The 19,376-nt window shown below is 45.1% G+C and overlaps 1 protein-coding gene across 3 annotated transcripts in view; it reads left to right on the forward strand.

Moving 5' to 3' along the window:
* pkia (cAMP-dependent protein kinase inhibitor alpha) overlaps nucleotides 1–19,376 on the forward strand; it is a 181,947-nt gene that overhangs the window by 145,629 nt on the left and 16,942 nt on the right. Inside the window, exon 2 of one of the 3 annotated variants that reach the window (XM_085993207.1) lies at nucleotides 12,863–12,956. The exons of 1 other annotated variant lie outside the window; for it this stretch is intronic. The gene's annotated coding sequence lies outside the window, so the exon portion shown is untranslated. Of the gene's footprint in view, nucleotides 1–12,862; nucleotides 12,957–14,768; nucleotides 14,903–19,376 lie in introns of all 3 variants that reach the window. One more of the 3 variants, XM_085993208.1, reaches the window with a different exon arrangement.

A 19,376-nucleotide genomic window follows, 5' to 3' on the forward strand; every position in this document is an offset into this window, starting at 1 on the left:
AATCTATTGCCATTCAAATAATAATCTGCCTTCCTGTTTTTGCCACCAAAGTGGATAACCTCACATTTATCCACATTATAGTGCATTTGCCATTTTTCTGCCCAATCACCCAACCTGTCCAAATCATACTGGAGTTTCACGACATCCTCCTCACAGCTTACCCTCCATGCAAATTTGGAGATATTACATCCAATTCCCTCGTCCAGATCATTAATATATATTGTGAACAGCTGGGGTCCTAGGACCGATCCTTGCAGTACCCCACTAGTCACTGCCTACCACTCGGAAAACGACCCGTTTATTCCAACTCTTTGCTTTCTGTCCGCCAACCAGTTCTCTATCCAAGTCAATACCTTGCCCCCAATCCCATGTGCCTTAATTTTGCACGCTAATCTCTTATGTGGGACCTTATCGAAAGCCTTCTGTAAGTCCAAATACACCACATCCACTGGTTCTCCCTTATCTATTTTACCACTTACATCCTCAAAAAATTCCGGTAGATTAGTCAAGCATGATTTACCTTTTGTAAATCCATGTTGACTTTGTCCGATCCTGTTACTGCTTTCCAAGTGCTCTGCTATTACATCTTTTATAATAGACTCTAGCATTTTCCCCACTACCGATGTCAGGCTTACCGGCCTGTAATTCCCCGCTTTTTCTCTACCACCTTTTTTGAATAGTGGGGTAACATTAGCTACCCTCCAATCCATGGGTACTGTTCCAGAGTCTATCGAGTTCTGGAAGATGATCAGCAATGCATCTACTATTTCTAGGGCCACTTCCTTAAGTACCCTGGGATGTAGATTATCAGGCCCTGGGGATTTATCGGCCTTCAGTCCCATCAATTTTCCTAACACCATTTCTCTACAAATACTGATTTCTTTCAGTTCCACCCTTTCATCAGACCCTATGTGCCCCAGCATCTCTGGGAGGTTATTTGTGTCCTCCTTTGTGAAGACAGAACCAAAATATGAATTTAGTTGGTCTGCCATTTCTTTGTTTCCCATTATAAATTCCCCTGATTCTGACTGCAAGGGACCTACGCTTGACTTCACCAATCTTTTTCTCTTCACATATCTATAAAAGCTTTTACAGTCAGTTTTTATGTTCCTTGCAAGCTTACTCTCATTCTATTTTCCCTTTCTTAATTAATCCCTTTGTCCTCCTTTGTTGAATCCTAAACTACTCCCAATCCTCAGGATTATTGCTTTTTCTGGCCAATTTATATGTCGTCTCCTTGAATCTTATGCTATCCCTAATTTCCCTTTTTAGTCACGGTTGAGTCACCTTTTTTGTTTTATTTTTATGCCAAACTGGGATGAACAAATTCTGTAGCTCATCCATTCAGTCTTTGAATGTTTGCCATTGCCTATCCACCATCAACCCTTTGAGTGCCATTCCCCAATCAATCCTACCCAACTCTCTCCTCAGACCATCGTAGTTTCCTTTATTTAAATTGAGGACCCTAGTCTCTGAGTCAACTACTTCATTCTCCATCTTAATGAAGAATTCGATCATATTATGATCGCTCCGACCCAAGGGGCCTCGTACAACAAGATTGCTAATTAATCCTTTCTCGTTACATAATACCCAGTCTAAGATGGCCTGATCCCTGGTTGGTTCCTCGACATATTGGTCCAGGAAACCATCCTGTAAACACTCCAGGAATTCCTCCTCCACAGTATTGTTACTAATTTGGTTGGCCCAATCTATATGTAGATTAAAGTCACCCATGATGACTACTGTGCCCTTATTGCACGCTTCTTAAATTTCCCTTTTAATGCCATCCCCAATCTCCGCCTTACTGTTGGGAGGTCGATACTGTTGGGAGGTCTGACATCGCCTCTGTCAGCCTACTTGCAAGCCAGGTTAGGATCCAGCGTTGAATTCAGCACTAGGGTCGAAGTTCGCGTTTGTGACGTTAAGTCAATGTTGCATGCCGATTGAAGTCATTTTGTTCAGGATTGCGCTGCCAGTTACCAGCTGCACAAAGGTAGGGACAAAAATGGCGGCCGCTTTGGGACCCACCACCAGCTGGCAAGGGTGCAGCAGCCGCCGTTTAAATGCTTTTTAATGGCGCTACAGAGTGGTGCTAAAGCCACGAATTTCTCACCCAAAGAGTTTATTGCTCAGGTTATGAACAGCTTTCTAAATGAAATATGATTGGTAATCTCTAATTCTAGAATACAGAAATTGGCCACTTTGTAAACCAAGGACTGACTGCAATGTGGAAAACAGCAGGGCTGTGGCTGTTTATTTCAAGCTGTGACATCCGACAAACATGCAGGTTTTTGTGGGGGGTTTTGTGATCCCACGTGGTTTACACCTGGAGGTTATCTGTAAATGAAACTGCAGTTGCTATTTTGAAGCTCATTGATACAGAAACCAAAGCACAAAGATAATTACTGTAACCTTTCACCCTCAGCACTCTTATTTTGTGGTGTTGTTTTCTTTGTTTTGCTGGTGCTCAGTTAAAAATCGCATTCAAATAAGCCACATCACAAAGGAAGTGTTGAGGTTTTGGCACAATACTGAACACTGCCTCCGTCACTAAATGTAAATGACTAACACCATTCTGCAATGAGTACAGAAGCCGCAAAACCGTTTTTATTCAACAAGCCAAAAATAAAGGTGGAGAAATTCATGTAACTTGTGCCACACGTTAGCGCCACAAGATGGCACTAAAATGTCGTTGACCATTGTAACGCCGGTTCCAGTGCTGCATGCCATATCGGTGTTGCCAGTAGTGCGGTCGGTAACCTCGATCATCAAGCAGTTCACCATCATGGAGATTGTGACGCCAGTGAGTGTGCAACGCTCGCTGGACACCCGATCTCCCAACTTCATTTTAGCCAATGTACTTACCGGCTGGAGAAAGCAATGACAGCATCAGGTGGCGTGCAGCAGCAGGAAGCCAGCTCACGTGACGATATTTAAAGGGATCATCACCAATCACACACACACACCTGACAGGGTTTTGCAGTTTGAGTGCTGTGTGCTACTGCACGTTTTCCTCAGTCATTTCAAGGTTCTTTGGTATCAGGGAATGTTCTGTTAGTCGACCTCGCCCTCCAGGGATCTACGGCAGAGGGAACGAAGGCAGGGAGGAGGAAGAGGGTCATCAGGGCTCTCAACAGGAGGCCTGACCCACCTAGGGTCTTCCGACATCATTTCTCCTACCTTCAATTAAGTGAGGAGCAGTGTATTAGGAGGCTTCGCTTCACCAAGGAGGTGGTCACAGAACTCTACCACCTCCTGCAACCAGACCTCTAGTCTCAGACCAGGGTGACCACGGCTCTCCCAGTAGCAGCCAAGGTCACTGTGGCCCTCAGTTTCTTTGCCAGTGGATCCTTCCAGTCTACAACAGGAGATATAGCTAACAACTCGCAGTTCGCAGTCCATCACTGCATCCGGGAGGTCACTGAGGCTGTCTGCAGCAGGAGAAGGGATTACATTGGCTTCCCAGTCACCAGAGAGAAGCAGGATGCGCGTGCATGTGGCTTTTCCAGGGCTTCCCCATGGTGCAGGGTGCCATCGACTGCACCCATGTGACTTTGCAGGCACTGCATAACAATCCTGAGATCTTCCGTAATTGCAAAGGCTACCACTCACTTAATGTGCAGTTCATGTGTGACCACACACAGCGAATCCTCAATGTCAAATGCCTGCTATCCTGGCAGCAGCCACAATGCCTTCATCCTGCACCAGACCGGTGTGCCAGCACTCTTCCAGCCACCACATCAAGCTCGAGGGTGGCTGCTCGGAGACAAGGGCTATCCCCTCTCCACCTGGCTTATGACTCCCCTCCGCAACTCCAACACTCGTGCCCAGCACTCATATAATGAGAGCCATGCTGCCATAAGGAACATCATCGAGCACAGAATCAGCATATTGAAGCAACAGTTCTGCTGCCTTGACCGCTCGGGAGGAGCCCTTCAGTACTCGCTGGAGCGGGTGGCCCATTTTGTGGTGGTCTGCTGCATGCTTCACAGCTTAGCCATGATGAGGGTGCAGCACTTGCCAGCTAAGATTGTGGGACCACTTCAGGAGGAGGACAAGGCAAGGGATGAGGAGGAGGACGAGGAAGAAGCAGAGGGAGGGAGGAGGCAGAAAGACAATCGGCCTTCCTTACGGGTTGTCCATGACCGGCTCATCAGACTGCGATTCAAATGAGTCAAACCCCAGATCCCCATTGCTCACCTGATCCCCATCATACCATCCCTGTCTCATGCCATATCACAACATCGTCCTGGGTGCAAATGTGAAATGAGAGAGACCACAAAATATTCCAAACAGCATTAATAAATTTATCTATAAACATATCACACATATCACATGAATTCTAATAACTAATGACCCTTGTGCCTGCCATAGTTGAATAGCTGTCATTGTGTGCAAGGTGTGAGATGTGGGTGTGAATGTTGCTAGGTAGAGATTGTTGGTGGGTGAGTACTGGGGGTGTGGCATATTGAGCAGTATGTGAAGCTTGTGGTACAGATGATGGTATGTAGCACTTGGTGAAGCCTTCACTCACCCTGACCACCCGTGTGAGCTTGTTAAGCTTCCTCTTGCACTGGGTGTGGGACATAGAAACATAGAAAAATAGAAACATAGAAGATAGGAGCAGGAGTAGGCCATTTGGCCCCTCGAGCCTGCTCCGCCATTCAATGAGATCATGGCTGATCATCCAAATTCAGTACCCTGTTCCTGCCTTCTCCCCATATCCCTTGATCCCTTTAGCCTTAAGAAATATATCCAACTCCTTCTTGAATATATTTAATGAATTGACCTCCACTGCCTTCTGCGGTAGCGAATTCCACAGGTTCCTCACTCTCTGGGTGAAGAAATTCCTCCTCATCTCTGTCCTAAATGGCTTACCCCTTATCCTTAGACTGTGACCCCTGGTTCTGGACTCCCCGACCATCGGGAATATCCTTCCTGTATCCAGTCTGTCCAGTCCTGTTAGAATTTTATAAGTTTCAATGAGATCCCCTCTCATTCTTCTAAACTCCAGCGAGTATAAGCCCAATCGACCCAATCTCTCCTCATACGTCATTCCTGCCATCCCAGGTATCAGTTTGGTGAATCTTCGCTGCACTCCCTCCATGGCAAGAACATCCTTCCTCAGATAAGGCGACCAAAACTGCATACAATACTCAAGGTGTGGTCTCACCAAGGCCCTGTACAACTGCAGCAAGACATCCTTGTTCTTGTACTCGAACCCTCTCGCTACGAAGGCCAATATACCATTTACCTTCTTAACTGCCTGCTGCACCTGCATGCTTACCTTCAGCGACTGGTGCACAAGGACACCCAGGTGTCGTTGCACTTCCGCTTCTCCCAATCTATTGCCGTTCAGATAATAATCTGCCTTCCTGTTTTTGCCACCAAAGTGGAAAACCTCGCATTTATCCACATTATACTGCATCTGCCATGCTTCTGCCCAATCACCCAACCTGTCCAAATCATACTAGAGTTTCTCGGCATCCTCCTTACAGCACACACGCCCACCCAGCTTTGTGTCGTCTGCAAACTTGGAGATATTACATCTAGTTCCCTCGTCTAGATTATTTATATATAATGGCCCAGAAATTCGGGTCGGGGGCTTCCCGCGGGTGCAAGCCCCCGATCTGCACTTACCTTGCGCGTCGGCCGTTGAGCTGTAGGGCCCCGTGGAATTCCGATCCGGGGCCTGGTCCAGCTGCCGTCGCGCAGTGCTTGCGTATCCCAGGGGCGCAGTTCGTTCGATGCGTCCCCTGGGATCACGTGGGCCATGGGCAGCCAATCGGAGCAGGGAATGCTCCATTCATAAGTCTGACAGGAAGTGCTGTCAAGACTTATAAATACTACAGCCCCAAAATAGCACTAAACCTTCAAATAAATTTTTAAAAAACATCACGTTTTTAAATAAACTATAAATTACATGAAATAACTATTTTAAACAATAATTTAAATTTTTTGAAAAAAATAATTTTATATTCTAACGGGGCTAAAAATAAATTTACCTTGCTTTAAAGTATTTAAAATTAATAAACCTGTAGAAAAAATGTTTTAATTTTAATTAATTCACCACTTACCTTGTAAAAAGCAGGCCTTACGCCTGCTTTTTATATTTCTAAATTCTGCAGGCTTACGTTCCCGGAAAACCTGTAAAAAAAAAATTAAGTTTGATGCGCACGCGCAGCCTCCCCGCGTGCATGCATTCGACCTCTGAACCTCTTCGTTCAGAGGAACGGAAGTACCGGTTTACCGCGCATGCAGGAAACCGGCACTTCCATCGGGCCTACGGGTGAGTACCCCGTGCATACTCACCCGTGGAGACCCGAATTTCTGAGCCATTGTAAATAGCTGGGGGCCGAGGACCGATCCCTGTGGTACCCCACCAGTCACTGCCTGCCACTCGGAAAAAGAGCCATTTATTCCAACTCTTTGCTTCCTGTCTGCCAACCAGTTCTTTATCCAAGGCAGTATCTGGCCCCCAATCCCATGTGCCTGAAATTTACACGCTCATCTCTTATGAGGGACCTTATCGAAAGCCTTCTGAAAGTCTGAATACACCACATCCACTGGTTCTCCCTTATCTATTCTACCAGTTTCATCCTCAAAAAATTCCAGTAGATTAAGCAAGCATGATTTACCTTTTGTAAATCCATGTTGACTTTGTCCGATCCTGTCACTGTTTTCCATGTGCTCTGCTATTACATCTTTTATAATGGATTCTAGCATTTTCCCCACTACCGATGTCAGGCTTACTGGTCTATAATTCCCCGTTTTCTCTCTACCACCTTTTTTGAATAGTGGGGTAACATTAGCTACCCTCCAATCCATGGGAACTGTTCCAGAGTCTACAGCATTTTGGAAGATGACCAGCAATGCATCTACTATTTCTAGGGCCACTTCCTTAAGTACCCTAGGATGTAGATTATCAGGCCCTGGGGATTTATCGGCCTTCAATCCCGTCAATTCCCCTAACACCATTTCCCTACAAATACTGACTTCTTTCAGTTCCTCCCTCTCATTAGACCCTATGTTCCCGGACATCTCTGGGAGGTTATTTCTGTCCTCTTTTGTGAAGACAGAACCAAAGTATGTATTTAATTGGTCTGCCATTTCTTTGTTCCCCATTATAAATTCCCCTGATTCTGACTGCAAGGGACCTACGCTTGACTTCACCAATCTTTTTCTCTTCACATATCTATAAAAGCTTTTACAGTCAGTTTTTATGTTCCCTGAAAGCTTACTCTCATACTCTATTTTCCCCCTCTTAATTAATTCCTTTGTCCTCCTTTTCTGAATCATAAACTGCTCGCAATCCTCAGGTTTACTGCTTTTTCTGGCCAATTTATATGTCTTCTCCTTGGATCTTATGCTATCCCTAATTTTCCTTGTTAGCCACGGTTGAGTCACCTTTTTTGATTTACTTTTATGCCAAACAGGGATGAACAAATTCTGTAGTTCATCCATGCGATCTTTGAATGTTTGTCATTGCCTATCCACCATCAACCGTTTGAGTAACATTCCCCAATCAATCCTACCCAGCTCGCACCTCATACCATCGTAGTTTCGTTTATTTAAATTCAGGACCCTAGTCTCTGAGTCAACTACTTCACTCTCCATCTTAATGAAGAATTCTATCATATTATGATCGCTCCGACCCAAGGGGCCTCGCACAACAAGATTGCTAATTAATCCTTTCTCATTACATAATACCCAGTCTAAGTGGCCTGATCTCTAGTTGGTTCCTCGACATATTGGTCCAGGAAACCATCTCGTATACACTCCAGGAATTCCTCCTCCACAGTATTGTTACTAATTTGGTTAGCCCAATCTATATGTAGATTAAAGTCGCCCATGATAACTGCTGTGCCCTTATTGCACGCGTCTCTAATTTCCCGTTTAATGCCAACTCCAAACTCCGCATTACTGTTTGGAGGTCTGTATACCACTCCTACTAACGTTTTCTGCCCCTTGGTATTTCTCAGTTCTACCCATACAGATTCCACATCATCAGAGCTAATATCCTTCCTTTCAATTGTGTTAATCCCCTCTTTAACCAGCAATGCTACCCACCTCCTTTTCCTTTTTGCCTATCCTTCCTGAATATTGAATACCCCTGAATGTTGAGTTCCCAGCCTTGGTCACCCTGGAGCCATGTTTCTGTAATCCCAATCATATCATATCCGTTTACCTCTATTTGCGCAGCTAATTCATCCACCTTATTACGAATGCTCCTTGCATTAAGACACAAGGGCCTAGAAATTCAGTTGGCTGCGCCAGCCGTTAGCGCCTTAGGAGGAGTAGATCTCGAGCGCTAGGCGCTTAGCGCCCGGGCGCAGCGCGATCTGCGCCTCGCCCCAACTTCAGTAGACATTTAGCGCCGGCGCAAAGTCATTGCGCGCGCAGATCATTTCGTCGTGCAACGCCCTTTGTGCGCCCGGAACCGGAACTTCACTCACGCCGCCCCATTGTGCGCCTGGCGGCCCGAACGACTGTGAAGTGGAACGGTACACAGCCGAGGCGGGGAGCGCAAATTAAAGGGCACTCCTGCAGTAGAAAAGGCAGCCATTTTGCAACACTCCTTCTTTGGGAGGAGGAGGAGGAGGAAGAGGAAGAAGACCACATAACAAACTGATGGAGAGAAGCCCTCCCCAAAAACACAAATACACTAGTCTCGGCCTTTCAAAAAAACAAATCCACCCTCCCCCCTTTCATAGCTCACCGGAGCCAGAGTGTCTGCTGGCAATCAGCAGCTCGCCACACCTGCCCTGCGCCCAACTTCCGGTGTTAGCGCCCCGGGCTGCCAGCTTAGCGCCTAATGATAGTCGTGCATCGCCTGTTTTAGCGCAGCAGCAACCGCTTAGGGCGATGCAACTGAATATCGGCGAAGGGGACTCGACTTTCGGGCGCAAACTTTAGCGGCCGCCCGACTTTACCGCCCCAAAAGTGGCTATACTGAATTTCTAGGCCAAGGCCTTCAGGCTTGTTTTTTTAACACTCTTACACTTTTTAGAATTTTTATTTACTGTGGCCATGTCCCCCCACATAGCCTGGCAGACTTGTGGCGATTGCCTCCTGCCAGTTGGTACAGGACCACCCGCCTTCTCTCCGCAGCTGAAACCAATGCCTTCAAAACTTCCTCGGAAAACCTCCGGGCTCTCTCCCTGGGGTGGCGATCTGCCATCAGCATTTGTAAATAAGTACTCCTCTTTGTCCTTCTTCTTATGGTTGTTGAGGCAGCTGCACACCCAACAATGCTGAGAATGAGCATCAATGCACCTCCCCTTTAAACAGTGAAAAAAGCCTGTGGCAGTCATTACTTGCATTTAGACTACACCTGATATTGGTCCATCTTTTCAGTGTAACAACAATGAGCTTGGGTTTTTAGATGAGAATCATGACTGCAATTATTTTAATAAGGAGTGAGGACTAATTTTGCATGCAGTCTAGACGATTTTCAACTGGCGCTACTTAATAATTTTTAGTCTAAACACTGCCCATTCCTTGGCTATAATGAATTTCTCACCATTAAAGACCTTTCTTGGTAATACCATCCTGGCCCTTAACAGCGGCTCTGAAATCAGTAGTGTCAGCTTTTTCTGGGAGCAGTTTGCCCCTGAACTGTATCTGGTGCTATTAGAGAAGCTTGAAGTGCTCTCTGACATTCATTTGCATGACATTTACATGCTGGGCCCTCCAGAAAAGCTTCAGAGGAATTTCAGGTGCAGGTGGTACATTTAGCCAGGGAGTCATTGGGAGCACTCTTCAAATTTTAATTCCTCTTTTCTTTCTTTCTTTCATCATGCAGCCTCCAGCAGCTGTTGCCTCAACAGTTGGTCTGTTGTAAATTATTTTTGTTATGCATATTCCAGGGCAGTATTTATTTTGTTCCCATATTTACTACAGGTATCTAGAGTTGCATTACAGCTAGGTTTGTGGTCCCATTTTTTGAGTCCTGTTAATCAAGTGAAATTGGGGATCCATGGGGGAGGGGGTAAATTTCCTGGGGTGGTTCCCCCACTCGTCCACTGTAACTTCGACGGAAGAACTGCAATATCCCCGGAAAATGGTATGAGCACAGTTGACTCCATTTTTCTGGAGTTTCTATGGCCCTTCCGAAAAGTTGCAATGTACGAGTGGGAGACCCCCCCCCTAGGAATTCACCCCTTTAGTGTAGATTCCAGTTGTGGGCTAGATTTTGGACTGAGCCTGTTTTCAGGCCCAGACTTGGCGTTGCACCCCCAGCATGCCTGAACCAAGAGGCACAAAGAGCAATGGAAGTTGGTCCGTCGGCCTCATCAACTTACTCAGCACGAGCTGCTGGTGTAGGGATCTCCACAGGCAGCTTGCCCAAGTGAAGGCATCAATGCCGGACCGCCTACCTCCCCAGCAGCGGTCCTCAGATAAGTTCTGGGGGCAGGGAGGGGTTAAAGCAGGCTACGGGGACGGAGGGAGGGCGATCGCAACTCCTGTGGAGTTGACGGAGCATTCCTTCTCCTCCAGCTGCACAGGAACAATGGGACCCATGAATTTAATAGTAGGACCTTCGCAAATTGGATGCAGGCTGTCCCACTGCTAAATTGATATGCTTTTCACCATTTTAAACCCGACAAACGGCCATAACGCATACCAATTTCTACTCCATTATCTCAGTGTAGTCAACTGCTGAGCCAGCCAACATTATGAAGTAACATGCCATCCTCGTGCTTGTGCAGATGCAACTGTTGGTTGCTATGGTGTTGCCTAGCAACTATAACAAAGCACTAATAACAAACTTGCCCAATATCTGATCTGGCTTAGTGTGCAATTGAGAAGCTCAGAGTTGCAGTAATTACCCCTTGCACACAGATATTCCTCTGAGAATTCTGAGGGTGATATTATTCAGGTACCGCTTTATTATCTCATTGTTCGTCACTTACTTTTTTCTGTCTGCTTTCCCTGCCTTTTTCTGGCAGCTTTCTGCCCTCTTCCCATCTCCTGAAGGTGCTGACCCTCGATGGGTTCCAGTTAAAAAAATTGCAGTCATTCTCTGCTACTTTACCGAAGTGATTAGCCTTCATGCATGGCAATTAACAGTGATTCTTGGCAGTCTACTCAAACCGAGAAGCACTGGATAACAATCAAGAGCAGGGAGCCCTGACCAATTTTCCCCTTCTAACCCAGGTTCACTGAGGCCAATTATAGCCCCCCAGCCTTACAGTTTTACGGGTTGAATTTCCACAAGGGGTTTCCTGATCGCCCGCTGTAGCTTCGGCAGAAGAGCCTTAGAAAACCTGGAAACACTATCGCTGTTTATCCAAAGTTTCCATGTTCTTCCACCGAAGTTACAGTGGATGATCAGGAGAGCCCCCATGAAAATTCACCCCATAACCTGTTGATTTTCCTGCATAAAGCAGTTGAAGCAGCAAAATGGAGTGCACAATAGAGGATTAGCAGTGGAGCAATACCGCCGAGTTAATTAATGCAGTTGTCAGCGCCCTGGCAGTTGCAACATTGAGTAGCAGATTCCATCCTGATTCCAGCCTCGGGTATTTCGCTGGGCAATTTGTTCGTCTCACTGAGACACTTTTGGTAATGAGAGTAGGGAAATGTTGTTAGGAAAGGTAATTTCCTGCATCACTCCGACATGTCAGAGTTAACGTTCTCTGGAGAAATCTGCATGCTGAACTATTGCACCCTCAAACAAGAAAGTGTATGGCACAGTTTTGAAATTTACAAATGACATGAAACTTGGAAGTGTAGTAAACAGTGAGGAAGATAGTAATAGACAAGAAAGGCTGGTAGCAGATGAAATTCAATGTAGTAAAGTGTGAAGTGATACAGTTTGGTAGGAAGAGTGAAGAGAGACAATACAAGCTAAATGGTACAATTTTAAAGGGGATGCAGGAAGAGAGACCCGGGGGGTGTTTGTGCACAAATCTTTGAAGGTGGCAGGGCAGGTTAACAAAGCAGTTAATAAAGAATATGGGATCCTGGGCTTTATAAATAGGGGCATAGAGTAGAAAAGCCAGGAAGTTATGCTAAACCTATATAAAACATTAGTTCAGCCCCAGCTGGAGAATTGTGTCCAATTCTGGACACCTCACTTTAGGAAGGACGTGAAGACTTTGGAGAGGATACAGAAGAGATTTACTGGAATGGTTCCAGGGATGATGGATTACTGTTACGCAGATAGACTGGAAAAGCTGGGATTGTTCTCCTTAGAGCAGAGAAGGTTAAGAGGAGATTTGATAGAGGTGTTTAAAATCATGATGGGTTTAGATAGAGTAAATAAAGAGAAACTGTTTCCAATGGCTGAAGGGCTGATAACCAAAGGGCACAGATTTAAGATGATTGGCAAAAGAACCAGAGGCGACATAAGGAAAAAGTTTTTACATAAGTGGTTAGGATTTGGAATGCTGATAGGGTGGTGGATACAAATTCAATAGCAGCCTTCAAAAGGGAATTGGATAAATACTTGAAGGAGAAAAATTGCAGGGATATGCGGAAAGAACGGAGGAGTGGGACTGAATTGCTCTTCAAAAAACTCGATGGGCCGAAGGGCCTCCTTCTGTGCTGCACTATGATTCGGTGAAGTGTGGAGGTAAATTTCAAGGAGGCCAGGCAAGAATCAATATGTGCACCATAGATCCCTGTGACAGTCACGAATATTGCACCATCCTCAACATACAGCACTCCTCGTTATCCCAGGAGACTATTGGCAGAATCAGATTCTGAAGCTGAAACATGACTCAGACTAGATATACATCTAGCCAAGGGAAGTTTGTTTTCATCATTTAATTTTATTTAAAGTATTTTCTGTATTCTGAAGTGTGAGAATGATATATGGTTCCAAAATGAAAACCTGACATTTGCAAATTTCTAGAAATGTGCCTTCCAGCAATCTGTGGTCTGCAGAGGCTTCTAAGCAAAGTGTTAAAGTTGGGAATTTGGAGAGAGTGGGAATTCGGAGCAGAGAGGTAAGGAGGTGCTGCTTTTTGCCTCCAATACTTGTAGTGCTTTGTGTTACAGGTAAATATTTAATTGAATCTACCTATAACTTAAACTAGAACAAGTAATTAGTTAAAAATGAAACTATTAAGCGAAGTTAATTAAATACATAAATGCCAATTAATTCAATAAATAAAGCAAGGTTACACAGGGATGGCAGTGCAGGTGGTGTGCCGCAACTGCAGCATGTGGGAGTTTGTGGAGAGCATCGCAGTAAGTGTCTGCATCTCAAGGAACTTCAGCTCAGAGTTGTTGAGCTGGAGTCTGAGGTGCAGATATTGCAGGGCATCAGGGAGGGGGAAGAGTTACCTGGACACTTTGATCCAGGAGGCAGTCACACCTCTTAGATTAGGTAGTGATACAGGTCTGGTTAGTGGTCAGGGACAGGAGTGTGCGACTATGACTCAGGCAGATAAGGGGACCCCGGGTGTAATGTTGGAGGCGCCTCGGCCTTTGCCCTTATCCAATAGGTATGAGGTTCTTGCTGCCTGTTGGATGAGGGCAGAGTCTGCAGGGTGGATGAGCAAACTGACCATGGTACAGGAGGCCATTCAAGTGAGGGGAGTGAAAAGGAATGTTGTAGTGGCAGGGGACAATATAGTCACGGGGATAGATACTGTTCTTTGCAGCCGTGACCAACGACATAGGTAGAACTAGGAATGAGGTGCTGCTGAGAGAGTTTGAGGAGCTCGGATCCAAATTAAACAGCAGAACCTCAAAGGTAATAATCTCTGGATTGTTACCTGAGCCACGCACAAATGCTTGGCATAGGGACAAGCAGATCAGAGAGTTAAATGCATGGCTCGAAGAGTGGTGTGGGAGCAAGGGGTTTTGGTTCATGGGGCACTGGCATCCATACTGGAGAAAGAGGGAGCTGTTCCATTGGGACGGGCTGGGACCAATGTCCTGGCGAATCGATTAACTAGGGCTGTAGATAGGGCTTTAAATTAAAAAGGGGGCGAGGAGTCAGGTGAGGGGAAATTTAGAAATCTAAAGGGAAAGGTCAAGGCAATGGAACAGTGTAGCGATTTGGGTAAAGATAAGCAGAGTGTGACAGGAAGGGACAGAGAGTTTAACAGTAATAATACATCAGCGAAAAAGGTGAAAGCAGGGAATAATGGTAAAAAGTTAAAATTAAAGGCTCTTTATCTGAATGCATGAAGCATTCGTAACAAGATAGACGAATTAGTGACACAGATAGAGACAAGTGGGTTTGACCTAATAGCCATTCCAGAGACGTGGTTGCAAGGTTAAATTCAGGCTTGTCAGGATACAGGCAGAAAATTGGTGGGTAACTCACCCAGGGCATTTTAACTGCCCATCATACCTAATTCCCGCCGGGTGTGTAAGGTTATAATTCTCCGTGCCGGACTGGAGCCATGAGCCAGGAATGCAGTGTCTCCACTGAAATCGATAAACTCTTTAGGATTTAAAATTTGTTTCCAAAAAAACCAATTATTGAATGATTTAATAAAAATGAGGTGCAATAATGAAGGAAAGGTTATGGGTACCCAGATATACGCATGAACGAGGTGAAGCTAAGTACTTTTTATTTTTCTTCTTTGACTTAGCTTCAAAATATTGATAGAATTCTTTCATGTTGTTATTGATTGCATGTAAAATATGTCTGTTGAAAGTATTAATCCAGGTTTTTACAATGTCTAAACTTTTAATCTGTACAAAGGAATAGTAGGGGTGAAAATCGACTTTCGTGGCAACGGGTGCTAGCGAATCAGCAGCCCATTTTACATCCACCCAATTCTCTTTTCTGTTGGCTTCAGGAAATCAGGCAGGGGTAAAATGAGCTGCCGATTCACTATTGCCCGTTTTGTGTCACCACCAAAGTCGAACTTCACTGCCACTGCCTTGCTGACGCTGGAGCTCCTCAATAACTAATGAAGATCTCCCTCTACTGGTAAAAAGCTGCTAGAGCATTTTCATATTTTCAGCAGGTTCTCCCCCACAGAAGAGTGGTATTTCCACAAAATTCTAATGTTGTTTGCTGCAAGTTTCATCCATGCAATGCCAGAAAGAAACTGTGCTGTAGAAAAGTGTACTTAATAGATGTTGGCATGAAAAATTATTTCCATATACTTTACATATATGACTAAGTTGGTGTAATCAATAGAAATAGTAAGTAATAGATGCCCTTCAGTACAGCACTCAAGTAGTACTCTTCATGTGTGAGGTTAGACAGTGAATATCAGCACACTATTCAACAATTTATGGCACCACAACATAGCCCAGTTCTATCCTTCACATTTGTACTTTCCAATGGCGTCACAGCAGACTTAACTGATTTTCTTTCAACCCTCCATAGTTCAGTATTACTGAACCCAATTACATCACCCAGCTGTTCTGTCTGAGATGAACTAACTCATCACAGACAAGGAATTGAACCTAGGATCTTCCTGGCCTGTGTTGCCCATGCTTACGTTAGGTGGTTCCTTTACCCAGTATGCCATTGCAGCTCTCGTATGTGTTTCAAATGGAACAACTTGCACATGTATTTTTCAAGATTTCAATCTTCATCGTAGTTTTCCTTGGCCACTTTTCTCTGAATTCACTGGGCTCCCATCTTCTTTAAACCTTTCCTTCCACATAAACACCCTTATCCATATTCACAGCCATCCCCTCAATCTCTCCATCTCCAACAGCCTTTCTATTCCTGTGGTCTCAATCACCAACAAGGCTATCTCCAACCATTTCCTTGTATCCTTCACCCCTTTTTTCCCTCTATCCTCCTTCAACCCCACCTCCTTCAACACCTGACCATGGAAAAAATTCCACAACTTCTTTTCATCCACATTCCTAACCCCAATCTTTGCCTCTCGGTCCACTTCAGCTGCTATCACTTTGCTCAGTTATTCCCTCACCTCAATTTTGAAAGCCGCTGTCCCAGGAAAACCCTAACTGTCTCCCATCCCTCTTGTTCCTCCTTGTATGACCCCATCTCCACTCCCTCAAATTACAACAACACAAACTGACTAAACCTTATGCACAATTGGCTTAGCCATTCACCACCAGCTATGGCTTGACCACATCAAATATTACCAGGCCTTTGTCTCCCCTGCTAAAACCACCCATTATTCTAGAATTATTCTGAAGGGCAAAGATAACCCACATGCTCCTTCTCTCTGCTACTGACTGCCTCCTTAAACCCCTCTCAGCTTCCTCACCATCACCTCTAATGCCAAGCACGAAGAGCTCATGTATTTCACTAAGATCAAGACCATCGATTCCGCTGCCTCTTTACCTTCCTTAGTCCCTTAGCTAATTCCCTAATAATCCTCCGCCCATTGTAGCCTTGAACCCACGTCTCTCTTCTTTCTCTCCCCCAACCCCTTCTCTCTCCGAGATCATTTTGTCCATGAGACTTAACTTCTGCTCCCTTGACCCCATTCCCACTAAACTCCATTTCACGCACCTCCCCTTTCGGGTCCACAGGTTATCTGTCATTGTGAATGGTTCCTTCTCAACTGGCATTATTCTCCTTCAAATCTGTTCTCACCTCAAAAACCCCACCCTTGAGCTCTCTGTTATTGCTAATTATCACCCCATTTTCAACCTTTTTCTATCCAACATTCTTGAATAAGCTGTCACCTCTCACGTCGATAACCATATTTCCCACAACTTCCTATTTGAATCTCTCCAATCCAGTTTCTATTCCTACCATAGCACTGAAACAGCCCTTATCAAGTCATAAATTACATTCTCCGTGACTGTGCCCAGGGTGCATTATTCTCCTGATCCTCCTTGACTCCCCTGCAGCCATTTATGAGGTTGACTATACTATCCTCCTCCAATATGTTTCCTCCATTGTCTGCCTCAGTGGAGCTGTCCCTGCTCGGCTATGTTCTTATTTATCTGATCATAGCCAGAGCATCTTTAGCAGTGGCTTCTCTTTCCATCCTTGCACTGTCACCTCTGGGGTCCCCCTAGGATCCATCCTTGGCCCCATCTTTCATAGAATCATAGAATGGTTACAGCACAGAAGGAGGCCATTCAGCCCGTCGAGCCTGTGCTGGCTCTCTGCAAGAGCACCTCAGCTAGTCCCCCCGCCCCCCACCCTTGCCCGTAGCCCAGCAAAAAATTTCCTTCAGGTACTTATCCAACTCCCTTTTGAAAGCCGTGATTGAATCTGCCTCCACCACCCTGTCAGGCAGTGCATTCCAGATCATAACCACTCGCTGCGTAAAAAAGTTTTTTCTTACATCGCCTTTGGTTCTTTTGTCAATCACCTTAAATCCGTGTCCTCTGGTTCTCAACCCTTCCACCAATGGGAACAGTTTCCATCTATCTACTCTGTCCAGACTCCTCATGATTTTGAACACCTCTAGCAAATCGCCTCTCAATCTTCTCTGCTCCAAGGAGAACAACCCCAGCTTCTCCAGTCTATCAATGTAACTGAAGTCCCTCAACCTTGGAATCATTCTCATAAATCTTTTCTGCACCCTCTCTAAGACCTTCACATCCTTCCTAAAATGCAGCGCTGAGAATTGGACACAATACTCCAGTTAAGGCCGAACCAGTGTTTTATAAAGGTTCATTATAACTTCCTTGCTTTTGTACTTATGCCTCTATTCATGAAGCCCAGGATCCCATTAGCTTTTTTAACTGCTTTCTCAACCTGCCCTGCCACCTTCAACGATTTGTGCACATATACCCCTAGGTCTCTCTGTTCATGCACCCCCTTTAGGATTCTACCCTTTCGTTTATATTTCCTCTCCTCATTCTTTCTACTAAAATGTATCACTTCACATTTTTCTGCGTTAAATTTCATCTGCCACGTGTCCGCCCATTCCACCAGCCTGTCCATGTCCTCTTGAAGTCTTTTCCTAATCTATATACTGTTCCTCGGTGATATCATTCTGACACTGGTTAGTTTCCACTTATATGCTGATAACATCCTGCTCTACCTCTCCATCACATCCTTTGATCCCTCCATTGTCACGTTCTATCAGACTGGGTGACTTCTAGTCTTGGATAAGCCTTAACTTCCTCCAGTTGAATATTGGGAAGACTGATGATATTGTCAGCTCTCACCACAGAGTTTTAGATTATTTGGAAGTTGTGAAGGAGGACAGGCAAATGAGGAGGCCATTTGGGAAACTGATCCTTTTATATTAGAAGAAATTGGGTTTTGCAGTGAAAAAACGAGGTTGGGCAGACAGCAGACAATCTAGGCTAGTGTCCCCAGGCTGAGAAAAGGAAAAAAAATAGCCGAGGTCCATGTTTCTGATTGCTATTTGAAAAGCCTTGCTGGAAAGTGGGCCAGGTGAGGATAGGACCAGATGGAGTTGTGCTATCCCAGAATTGGGCACAATGTTTAGGACAGGAGTAGAGAGAATACAGTATTTGCTTTCCTATACTTCTTTATCTCATCCTGCTTGGCACAATGCCACACTGAATAGTATTACATAGGATATACAGCATGGAAACAGGCCATTCGGCCCAACCAGTCCATGCCGGCAATAGCAAGTAAATCAGCACCACAATGCCTCAGGCCACCTGATTTCTAAGATACTGTGAACAGTATCAACAGTGTAAGTTAGTAGAAACTCTCAAAAAAGCATCACATTTTCTTTCTTTTATATAAGATAAATATGTTACTTCTATTTGGATTTTTTCTAAAAAGGATTCTTCAGAATCACATTTGTTTTCTCTTTTCTATCTCCATGTGATTCTGTCTCTAATGTTTGTAGGAGATACTAATCTTCATTTAAAAGATGCATTCTTGAGGCTCCCTCCCACTTGCATGCCTTATACAATAGTCCTATGTTGTGAGTGGGAGTCTTGAAAATGCACTGTCAATACAGGCCTACTGTGCATACTCCCTCAGTGTTTATAACCAGTTTTTTTTATCAGACAATATTAATAATCACAAGCTTCTTGTTAGTCCTTGGAAATTCCTGCTTAGTGCATTCTTCCAACTGCCAGAAAACTGTATCATGTCCAGTTGCTTTAAATCTGGAGAAGCCAATCTTTTGCCATTGTGGGTGACTTGGGTACATAGCATGAAGCATAAGGGGTAGCTTTCTGACTATGAGCTCCAGCAGGTATCCCAGGGTCGCATTAACATACAGGCTACAGAGCCCGTGCCCAGCGGCCACAGTCAAACATGGGACGCCACCAGGGTCGGCAAACCATGTCAAATAGACGGGCCCCCCTGCTACAACCCAATGCGCTCAACCTCTCTGTCTCCAATCCCATTGGATCAAGAAGCCGCCCGTCAACACCTGCGAGTCCCAGCACAAGGGAGCACCGGGGTAGGTTTTGACAGATCGGGTGATGGGGGGGGTTGTGCGAGGAGGCGGAGGGGTTCCAAATGTTCTTGGTGCCCAAAGCCCCATCATGAGCACATAACTGGGTGCACACCATGCACGATT

The sequence above is a fragment of the Somniosus microcephalus genome, chromosome 7, assembly GCF_052327205.1.
Source record: "Somniosus microcephalus isolate GS21.2 chromosome 7, FLI_Smic_1.0, whole genome shotgun sequence".
Lineage (NCBI taxonomy): Eukaryota > Metazoa > Chordata > Chondrichthyes > Squaliformes > Somniosidae > Somniosus > Somniosus microcephalus.